General features: G+C 41.2%; 1 long non-coding RNA gene across 1 annotated transcript; it reads left to right on the forward strand.

Moving 5' to 3' along the window:
• Positions 1-8,741: 8,741 nt before the first annotated feature.
• Positions 8,742-10,644, forward strand: LOC127300042 (uncharacterized). The gene is made up of 3 exons (XR_007850893.2): positions 8,742-9,054; positions 10,025-10,116; positions 10,235-10,644. It is a non-coding gene; the product is annotated as an uncharacterized lncRNA (long non-coding RNA).
• Positions 10,645-10,972: the final 328 nt, after the last annotated feature.

Here is a 10,972-nt window from a genome sequence, read left to right on the forward strand (position 1 = left end):
TCGACCATGGTTTCCTGTCAACACTGAACAAATCTGGCTGTGGCAAAGGGATTTCCCTCTCATCCCCGTCAGCAAACAACATTCTATAGACCATATTATCTAAACTAGAGTCAGTTGTAACAAATTGATGACTCTTCATAGCAGCAATATCAAGCCTTATAGGAGTTAATTTCACATCAGTAGGTTCAAGAGGAAGATCTAGATATGCTAAAATGTGCGATGCAATAATTCCTCCGAAAATAGGCCCCCTGTTAGACAAGCGGCGAGCAACAAGAGCACCAAGATGATAAGGTGTCTCTCCAGTGAGTGCAGCAATTAAGAAAGCAAAATGATAGCTAGAAATATTGCTAGTGTTCTCCCTACCAAGAATGCTAGTAGCAAGGTAGTAAGCAAAATACTTAATGGCGGGGAGTTGGATGTTTCTTATCTTGCCACGCTGAATGGTGCGGCAATCATCATTGGTGATCTCTCGATAGAGCTCAATCAAAGCCCTGGGATTGTCCTCGATCCTCTTCCCTGTACCTACAGGGGCAATATCCAATGCAATACAAAAATCCTCCAACTTCATAGTAACAGGATTACCATAGATCTTGAATGCAACTGTCGGGTGATAGTGCTTGTTGTTGAACTTAAAGCTCTCAACAAAGATTTTAGTGACCATGTGGTCTTGCTCCCTCTCATCTCCCATATAGGCGGTTAAGCCCGCCTTACCAATGAGGGTCAAGAAATCATTCAGCAACCCTGCATTACTCAAAAAGTTATAACATGGGAAAGATGAAGCGTTAGGGACTCCATTGTCCTCTTCGGGTTCGAAGCTTGGCGCGATGACGTCCTCATTATAGGATCGCCTGAATCGAGTGGCAGTCCTAGAGGGCCTTCCTGTGCTTGTCGTCTCTCTTTCAAACACTTCTCCAAAGTTATAATTATCCATCTTCCTTTTCTGAAATTTTTCAACAAACATTATAAAATTTGATTTGGTGTCATATAATTGAAGGGAACTACTAAAGGAACTTGCTAGAGTACTAATCATGCATCAAAACTAGTTTCTACAACTTAGAACAAGCATGCAAGCTCACTAAACATGTTACCTACAGCAGCAAAATATTCAAGATATACTCAACCAAACAAAATTCTACTTGGATAATCGGAGGAGTCACATACCGGAGAGCAAATGTGCCAAATTTCAGACAGAAATCTGGGCTGAGCAAAGAGATCGAGAAACCTTGAGCTCTTGAGCAGAAACGCGAGTGAGAGGAAACTGGTGCGAGTTTTTTCGGGAGAGAGAAGAGAGTGGGAGGAAGAGATGAAGTAGTGGGGCAAGGAGGGGCCCACACAACAGGGTGGCGCCCCCCCCCCCCCTTGCTGGCCGCGCCGGCCTGTGGGGTGCCACCCTGGGGTGCCCCACTGGTCATCCCCAGGTGCTCCCAGGTGCGTCTTAGAAAAATAAGACCAACGGTATAATTTTTGTGAATTTTTGAAAACTTTGAAAAATGCACATTTCTGGGTATTAAATTTATTATTACTGGGCAGAAAAAGATTTTGAAAACTCTAATTGACTAAAGAACTTTGCAAAAAAAAAGTGATACAGCAAATAGAACATGTGGAGGAAGAAAGAAATGTTTTTTACCTCCTCTATGCATATAAAATGTATTTGTTAACAAGGTTGATCAAGTCTTGCCACCAAATAAATTTTACATAGCATAAGAAGAAATAAACCTCGAATCAATCATGTTACCTTGAACTGTATTGATATGGATCCAATCATAATATGTTGATATCCTTCTTTAGGCTCATATATAGGACAATCAATAGCTCCCACTTTGATAGTTCTCCATTAGAAATTGTATTAACTCCACATACTTTATCAATCCTCTTGGGAAAATAAACGGTATGCTCCTTGTCCTCAACATTGAAAGTAACTTTTCCTTTATTGCAATCAATAACAGCCCCTGCGGTGTTAAGAAAAGGTCTCCCAAGAATAATAGACATATTATCATCTTCAGGCATTTCCAACACAACAAAATCAGTTAATATCAAGCAGTTATTAGTAACTTGAACAGGAACATCCTCACATATACCAACATGAATAGCAGTAGATTTATCAGCCATTTGCAAAGATATATCAGTTGGTATCAACTTATCTAAATAAAGTCTCTTATAAAGAGAAAAAGGCATAACACTAACACCCGCTCCCAGATCACATAGATCAGTTCTAACATAATTATTCTTAATAGAACAAGGAATAGTCGGTATACCTGGGTCGCCCAACTTCTTTGGAACTTTGCCATTGAAAGAGTAATTAGCAAGAATAGTGGAAATCTCCTCATTAGGAATTTTCCTTTTATTAGAAACAATATCTTTCATATACTTTGAATAAGGAGGCAATTTAATAGCATCAGTCAAAGAGATTTTCAAGAATAAAGGTTTCATCCAATCACAAAATTTATTATAATGTTCTTCTTCCTTTGATTTTAGTTTCTTAGCAGGAAAAGGCATTTGCTTTTGAACCCAAGGTTCTCTTTCATTACCATGTTTCTTAGTAGTAAAATCTTCTTTAGTATACTTTTTATTTTTGGCATGCTTTTCAGGTTCATCTTCTACCTCTTCTTTATCAGAAGCATCATTCTTATCATTATCATGTTCATTACCACTTTCAATTTCAGCATCAGAAATAGAAATACTATTAGGATCATTAACAGGTTCAGAGGATTCTACAACATTTTTATGTTTCTTCTTCTTTTTCTTAGAAGGAGCACTAGGTTCAATTCGTTGAGAATCTTGTTCAACTCTCTTGGGATGCCCTTCAGGATATAGAGGATCCTGAGTGGAAACACCGCCTCTAGTTGTTACTTCATAAGCATGTTTCTCTTTAGAATTATTTTTTAACAAGTCATTTTGCACTTTAGTGAGTTGATCAATTTGAGTTTGAACCATATGAAAATGTTTAACAAGCATCTTAACATCATTGGAGGTTCTCTCAACAATATCATGCAAATTGCTAATAGCTTTAGAATTTTCCATTAGATGATTCTCTACTCTCATATTAAAATTTTCTTGCTTAACAATATAATTATCAAACTCATCTAATCATTGAGCAGGGGATTTTGAATACGGAATATCTTCCCTAGTAAAGTGTTGAAGAGAGTTTACCTCAATCATGGATGAAGGGGGAATTATCTTACATAAATCTTCTATGGGGGTAAATTCTTCACATCTTCAGATTTAATACCTTTCTCCTTAAGAGACTTCTTGGCTTCCCTCATATCTTCATCATTTAATTTAATTAAACCCCTCTTCTTCAATATTTGCGTCGGAGTTGGTTCCGGTGTAGTCCAATCATCATGATTCCGGCCTATTTTAGCCAATAATTCTTCAGCTTCGTCTGGAGTTCTTTTCCTGAAAACACAACCAGCACAACTATCCAGATATGCTCTAGACTCAACGGTTAGTCCACTATAAAATATATCAAGTAAATCATGCTTTTCCAGATCATGTCCAGGTCGAGCTCTGATAAGGGAGCAAAATCTTGCCCAAGCTTCAGGCAATTTCTCTCCATCTTCCTGGTCAAAGCTATAAATTTTCTGCAAAGCAGCATGTTGAGCACTAGCAGGAAAGTATTTCCGAAAGAAAACATCAAGAAAATCACTTGGACTATTAATAGAACCAGGAGGCAAACTATTATACCAAGTTTTAGCATCATCCTTTAATGAGAAAGGAAAAAATTTAGCAACAAAATAATTACGCATCTTCACATCGTCAGAAAACAAGCTACTCATAGAAGAAAGTTCATTCATGTGTTCTACAGCACGTTCTTTTTCAGTACCACAAAAGGGTGTTTTCTCAACAATAGCTATATGAGATAGATCAAGAGAAAAATCATAATCTTTATCCTTAATGCTTATAGGAGATGTGGCAAATTTAGGATCAGGAGATAGTTTATATCTAACGGTATGTTGTGCGAGAAACTTTTTAATTTTTCTTACATCAGTAATAGCATTGCATTTATCAATAAATTCATCATCAAGTTCCACATAATCTTCATCAGGATCATCACTAGAGTAATCAACAGACTCAGGTGAATTAACAGGTGTAGCAGCATTTTCATTAGGAGTTTCAGTATTTTCAATTTTCTAGACCTAGCAATTATAGCATCTAGAAAAGATCCCAATGAACCACTATCATCAAGCACAACAGAAACATTATCAATATTATAAGAATTCTTCAGATTCAGCAGAAGTACCAGCAAGTGAAGCTTGCGGTGGTGAAACAAGTTGACTTATCACCGATGGTGAATCAAGAGTAGCAGAGGTACTCAGAGTTGTACCTTTTCTTGTAGTGGATGGTAATATGGCGACTTTAGGATCGCGAGATTTACCCATGATGGAGAATTTACAGCGAACAATATCAATCCAAGTGAACTTCCAAATAAAGCTATGCTCCCCGGCAACGGCGCCAGAAAATAGTCTTGATAACCCACAAGTATAGGGGATCGCAACAGTCTTCGCGGGAAGTAAAACCCAATTTATTGATTCGACACAAGGGGAGACAAAGAATACTTGAAAGCCTTAACAGCGGAGTTGTCAATTCAGCTGCACCTGGAAACAGACTTGCTCGCAAGAGTTTATCAGTAGTAACAGTTTTATAGCAGTAGCAGTAGTGAAATAACAGCAGCAGAGTAACAAAGACAGCAGTAGTGATTATAGTAAACAACAGGATTAAAATACTGTAGGCACAGGGATGGATGATGGGCGTTGCATGGATGAGAGAAACTCATGTAACAATCAAAGCAGGGCATTTGCAGATAATAATAAAACGGTGTCCAAGTACTAAACAATCCATAGGCATGTGTTCCGTATATAGGGTCGTACGTGCTCGCAATGAGAAACTTGCACAACATCTTTTGTCCTACCAGCCGGTGGCAGCCGGGCCTCTAGCGAATCTACTGGATATTAAGGTACTCCTTTTAATAGAGTACCGGAGCAAAGCATTAACACTCCGTGAACACATGTGATCCTCACATCACCGCCTTCCCCTCCGGTTGTCCCAATTTCTGTCACTTTGGGGCCTCGGGTTCCGGACAGCGACATGTGTATACAACTTGCAGGTAAGATCATAAAACAATGCATATCATGATGAAACAATAACACGTTCAGATCTGAGATCATGGCACTCGGGCCTTAGTGACAAGCATTAGGCATAACAAGTTGCAACAATATCATCAAAGTACCAATTACGGACACTAGGCACTATGCCCTAACAATTTTATGCTATTACATGACCAATCTCATCCAATCCCTACCATCCCCTTCAGCCTACAGCGGGGGAATTACTCACACATGGATGGGGGAAACATTGTTGGTCGATGGAGAGGCGTCGGTGGTGATGATGTCGATGATCTCCTCCAATTTCCCGTCCCGGCGGAGTGCCAGAACGGAGTTTCTGGTCCCGAGACGGAGTTTCGCGATGGTGGCGGCGTACTGGATGGTTTCTGGCGACTTCGACTTCCCGTCTCGTGTTTTTAGATCGAAACCCTTAAGTAGTCCAGAGGAGAGTGTCGGAGGCCAGCCGAGGCGGCCACACAATAGGGCGGCGCGCCCCCCTCCTGGGCCGCGCCGGCATAGTGTGTGGGGGCCTCGGGCCTCCACCAGGCTTGCCCTTCTGGCTCCGTAAATCTTCTGGAAAAATAAGACCTTCGACATAAATTCCAGGGATTTTCCTGAAATTTGAATTTCTGCACAAAAACGAGACACCGGAGCAATTCTGCTGAAAACAGCGTTAGTACGTGTTAGTTGTATCCAAAATACACAAATTAGAGGCAAAACAATAGCAAAAGTGTTCGGGAAAGTAGATACGTTTTGGACGTATCACTTCTCTAATAATTATAATAGAACTCTCACCTCTCTAGGTTTGATGCTTAATAATTTGGAATAGAGAAGAATATATATTTCTAGAGTTGATCTCCATGTCATGTTTCCAAGAATGAAGTAAAATGAATACCATGAGGTTCATGGTAGGATCATGGATTAGTTTAAGACATGGAAAATATAAGTCAAGAATGGTTTCTCCATTTTATTGTTACTTGGTTTGTAATTGAATAGATGTTCATATGCTATGGCAAGGATTACCATATTATAATCTTTTATAAGATCAAGCAATTGATCATTGAGTAAAGTGTTGTTGTGTTGATTATTAGTTCCATTTGATCTAACCCCTTAGATCAAATCATCTCTACCCAAAACAAGGTTTTAACAAAGTCACTTTGAGGTTTATAGCGCTTGACTTGATGAGCTACTTCAATTCCACCAAGGTCAAGTGAAACTTCAGTTACTGTGACTGTTTTACTTTAAAGCGCGAAAATTCTCCAGATTTTCTATGCATGAATGCAATGCACACATCTGTTTCCTCTATTTTTGTAACCCCATTACCTGGGATATTACATGGGAGCACTACAAAAAAAAACCTAGTTAGAAACTTTCCAAAATAAATCTTGTGTATAAATATTAGGGTGTGACTGGTTCTTGATCAATCTACTGAGAATTAACTTAGTTCTCAGTACAATGACGTGTTGCAACTCAACATTTGGATGGATCACGAAGAAAATATAACGGTTTAAAAGCATTTTTCGCAGTTGCAACCCCCACTTGTAACTGAAATTTCAGTTGCAACCCACTTGCACTAAGAAAACTCAGTTGCAACCGAACTTGCAACTCAACTGCAAATCCTACGTTGCAGAAATCTACTGAGCACAAGCTTAGTTTTTAGTCTACTAAGAACTAGCAATTCCCCAGTTATTATGATGAGCCGTGTGTCAGCATTTTTTTATGAAGAAATTTCATTGATTCGTGGTCTCGGTAAAAAAAAAAAGGCTGGGACCTAGGTTTGGGATTTGAAGAGTGACTGAGTTTGTTATTTTTTGCATAGCTCAAAAAAAATGCAGTTTAGAAAACCTTGCTAGAATCTGAAGGAAAAACCCTTCAAAGTTTGGAAAATTATTCAAAGTAATTTGGATGTGAAAAATATTTAATTTTTATTTCGGATGAATGCAAAAAATAATTGAAAAGGAAGGGTGTGCTCGAAAGCGCACTTGGAAGTTTTTCCCTACGACAACCCATTCAATAGCAATGTGGACACCGTAATAGAGTGACATAAAAAAGCCAAAATGATGTATAGTTGACTTTTAAGTGGATAGGTAAAGTTGAAAGCATGGAGGCTAGAGAAAGTGAAGGAGCAAAAAAGCAAAAAAATGCGCAAGCCAGCAACGGCGTTGACTGACAAGCACTCCCATATGATGATTCACCATCCAATACTCCATCTAGGAAGAACGTGGTCTACTAATTAAGTTAGCTGCTACATGGCTAGTTGGCTTGCACAAACGAAAAAGCAACACGACAAAGAAGATCCAACATGTGCCTAGGTACATCATCTCAATGATCACACTTGTAACCCGTCCTCATTTCCCCCCTCCTCCTCTCTCACCTTGCTATAGTACATGAGGGAGGTTTTCTCCTCGCCGGGCCAAACCAAAGCTGAACTCGCCGGCGATGCCGGTCGAGGGAGGCGGAGGGGAGGCGCCGGCGTCCACTCTGTAAATACTAGGGTTAGATTTTGGCAAGCTGTCGGTAGTTAGTTTAGTGTAGGTGCAGGTCTAGATTGGTCTAGCGAGATCTGGAAGCTAGGGTTCTTCCTCGCCTTGTTCCAGCTCCTCTGGTCGGAGTTGGGACCGGTGGTGGAGACCACTGCACCGTCAAATAAAATCATTGTGAGTCTTCTCTTGCAGGTACAGTCTGACTATGTTGCGTTCCCCTCTCTGGCCGACCGAGGTGGCGGGAGCATTTGGGCTTGCGCAGCATCTGCTGTACCGGCGAGAGCCCACCGGGTCGCAACTCGCTCTCTGGCCGGCCATGGTGGCGAGGGGAGGTGGTGCTGTGGTTCTGGCCCGCCCAAACTAGCAAGGAAATGGGTCGTTCCGGCTTCCGATTCGCTGCATCCCTCCCTTCTTCTTCCTCTAGACGACCGAGGTGGCGAGGGGAGAACCAGCGGGGAGGTGATGCAGGAAGCGGAGCTTCGACGAAAGTGGGATGCCAAGAAGCTGAATCTATGGCAGATCCCAAGCGTCGACGACTTGAGCCACCGCTATCCTTGGCCAAGGGGGCTTCTCCGCACCTCAGGAGAATCTGTTCCGGGGAGAATCCAGGCCTTTGTGCCGATGTGGAGGATCTACAATCTCGGCATGGTGGTCCATCCTGATGGCGAACCAACTGGCATAGTCCCCGCGTTGCCGCCAGCGACCGTGGCCAGAGATTCAGTCAACGTCGCGGTGGAAAAGAAGGACTTGATTTCTTTTCAATTTATCTTTCTGGGGTCCTTGTAATTTTACAGGACTTTTGTGCTATTGTTTCTCAAGCCAAGGTCCTTTATGTAATTGTGCCCACCGTTTAATGGAGCTTCTCGGCCCTTCGAGGCCTTCCCTGTTAAAAAAAAGATCGCACTTGTAACCAAGAAAAGGTTTGCATACTTCTTTGGTGAGTTGACCTTAATGAAAAGTCGCATCATACCTCCATGCATGCACGATACTTCTAGCATGGCTACACTAGACGACCTAAGTGAGTTTACCTAAGTGTTACTCTCTGTTGTGGGCTTGGCATTTGTTGGCATTAGAAATGGTAAACACTCCAAATCAGACTCCGATGGGAAGGAAATCGTCGGACCACTCCAACGTCGTTAATTTACTTTCCATCCAACGGCTGGGTCTTCACGACTGGGTCTTCTTGAAAAAAGGAAACCCCTTAACCCCGCACGTTGACCACCTAAATCCCCAAATTTCCGGCCAGTTACGCCTCCACCAAATTGATCTGCTGCTCGGCGCCTCCTCTCTACGCGATTCTGGTATACCACGGCACCTCGCCTCTCGCCGCAGCGCCGCAGCCTCTCACCCAGGCATAGATCTGCGCCTCCACCTGGATCGACTCCAGCATTGGGGAATCATGATGGAGCCTCCCTGACCGCCGTCGGCCGGTGCAGAAGGGTTGGAGGTGGCTTTGCCGGCCGACCAAGGTACACTCCAGTGAAGCAGAAACTCACACAACCACTACTCCACTCTAATTCATGTTCCTTACATACTTTATTGTCTCTTGAGCGAAGGAAGCTGCTACTGGAAATGATATGTTTAGGTCGCATGTGTTCCCCTATTTTTGTTATATGTAAGCTCACATGCTCTCCAATTAGAAAAATGAAACTGGTTATCGATGTGTAGTTTTCTCCACTCATTTCTTGCCTACAAGCATGCCAGTACGTGAGTTTGCATTGTTAACTTCTTCTTTCTCAAATTTGTATGCTTCTATAGGATATTAATCACGCTCAGATTGCGTAATGTTGATGCTTCCAATTGCACATGCTTCTTGAATATTATTCAGCGTTTCTACATTAGAGGTTGTTGCATATATAGAACCATTATCTTTTAAACACGTCCTCTTTGCTTCCTATGTTTGTTAGGCTACCACCATGTTACAAGCCCACCATTGCTGTTTATATAATTTTCAGTAGCTTTGTGTTTTGAAATCTACGATCATGCTTCTTACATTTATCATCTATGTTTCTTATGACTCAAGTTAACATTTAATAAATTTTCTCTGCTTCTTGATTTAGTTAGTGTATCTATGCCCAGGGAAGAACTATTTTGGTTCAAACATGGCATCATGCCTCCTACATTTGTGATATATGATGCATAGAGTTAGTGTCCTTTGATGTGTGAGTTCTTCTTTTGTCATCTGTACTTCTTCTATGACGCTGTCCTAATTACTACTTCATCACTGCACACATTCAGCAACATGTGTAGCTTATGTGCTTGGAAAGCGAATTATTATAGCTTCATTAGCAACCATATCATGCTTCCACATTAAAAAAATATAGCTTCCTAAGTAAACTTTCCATACTCCCACATTGAAAATATCGTAGTCCATGTAATACATGCGGCAAGTTAATTTGAAGCAATGATGAATTTATGATGGACTTTCGTACATACTAGGTCACACTCTCCTTAGTGGATTTGAAGCAGTCTGGAGGCTACTTCCACTGGTCTAGGTCACCATCAACGACGACATGAATGGGGGGAAGCGGGTAAGTGCAAGTGACCTGGGTCACAGTCTGCTGATATATTTTCTAATTTTGAAGTTTAAATTTGTGTAATCCGCTTATAATTCAGCTCCTGAACACGTCCTACATCATTTTCAACTAGGCCTTCAAGTTGCAGCGTCTCTCTGTCCATGCCGCTCCAATTATCGCGCATAGTCGAGCAGCGGAAGGAAGCACAATCACCATCTAAACGAAGCACCATCACGGTTGGAAGGAAGCATGGAAGAATTGGCCGGTGGTGTGTAACGAAGCACGACCACTATCTGAATGAAACACGATCACCATCAAAGGAGCATGGTGAAAATAGCTGGTGTCGCGAGACGAAGCATGGCCACCATTTGAATGAAGCACGGTCACGATCAAAAGGAAGCATGGAAATCATCGTGTGTTGCCATCTGCATCCTCCAAGACTGTAGTCTAGCCCCATATGACATATTTTTTTGCTTTATGGAAGCAACCCTAAAGCAAGTAGCATATAATGAAAAAAAATGTGCTTCCATCGATTAAGGTGAATGCATGTGTCATCAACAAAATTGCAGATTGAAAATAGAAATCATAAATATTTTTCCTACAACTAAATTGTTGGAAACGAATTACTTGAAGCCCGTTCATATTACCATTGAAGCAAATATATATTTACTTTAAAACATCAAATAATATGGAAAACAAAATCTGCTCCGCAAGGAACAACATAAATAATTAGCACCCTAAAATCTGGAAGCATTTAGTACTTCATCTGTTCCATGGAAGCATGCAATTTGGCCCAGGTTTTACGGAGTAGGAAACAAAATCTAATTAATAATGAGTTCAGATCCCCTACACCATCTGTTCCATGGAAGCA

Source organism: Lolium perenne, chromosome 5, assembly GCF_019359855.2.
Source record: "Lolium perenne isolate Kyuss_39 chromosome 5, Kyuss_2.0, whole genome shotgun sequence".
In the NCBI taxonomy this organism is placed as follows: domain Eukaryota; kingdom Viridiplantae; phylum Streptophyta; class Magnoliopsida; order Poales; family Poaceae; genus Lolium; species Lolium perenne.